This window comes from Arachis ipaensis, chromosome B10, assembly GCF_000816755.2.
Source record: "Arachis ipaensis cultivar K30076 chromosome B10, Araip1.1, whole genome shotgun sequence".
Taxonomy (NCBI): domain Eukaryota; kingdom Viridiplantae; phylum Streptophyta; class Magnoliopsida; order Fabales; family Fabaceae; genus Arachis; species Arachis ipaensis.
Genome location: NC_029794.2, coordinates 101,855,405 through 101,856,225, shown reverse-complemented (window position 1 = coordinate 101,856,225; position 821 = coordinate 101,855,405).

Here is an 821-nt window from a genome sequence, read left to right as displayed (position 1 = left end):
TGTTCCGACCAATATTTATAATCTTGTTTTTTTGGACACTATTAGTCCTATTCATGAATGACTATTTACACTATCAAAAAAATTATGTAGAGAGACATTTACCTTGTATTTTTACACAAACAACTAATTTTATATTGAATAATGTTTGAAAAAACATAATTTAAAATTATTTTATTTAATTTAATATTTATATTTTATATATTTATTTTAAAAATAATTAATGAATATAAAATAAAAAAATTTTAAATTAATTTAGACTGATTTTTATTATCTCCCAAGTATTTTCATTTTATATTACCTCCTTAATAAATAATTGATTTTCAAATTTAATGACCATATGAAGAATCAGTATCAAATTAAACGTACAATTTTTAATAAAAGAATGCTAGAGGACCAGCAAATTTTGTGATTTGTAACTGTTAATTAGTCATCATTGATATTTTTAATGGTATGAGATTTTATCCAATGATATAGAATTACTCACTTTTTTTGTTGATTAAGTACTGATCAGATTTTAATAAAAATGTTGGCTCTCTATACTTTCTCTTCCCAATACACCCTCTGTTTTACTCCCTCAATTGTTAAAAAAAATTGACAATGTAAAGTGTGATTTCTAACCTTTCATTGTTTCCTCTCTTATATTTATTCTTGGTCACACTTATAAAATTAATAGTGAAAGATCATACTTTACTCCCTCAATTATTAAAAAAAATGGAGAGGATCCATTTCCTGTTAAGTGTAATTGTCTACACAACTTACTCCTCGAGGAGGCAAATCTAAAGACAAGAAACATAAGTCAGCAGCCGCAAACTCCATTAAAT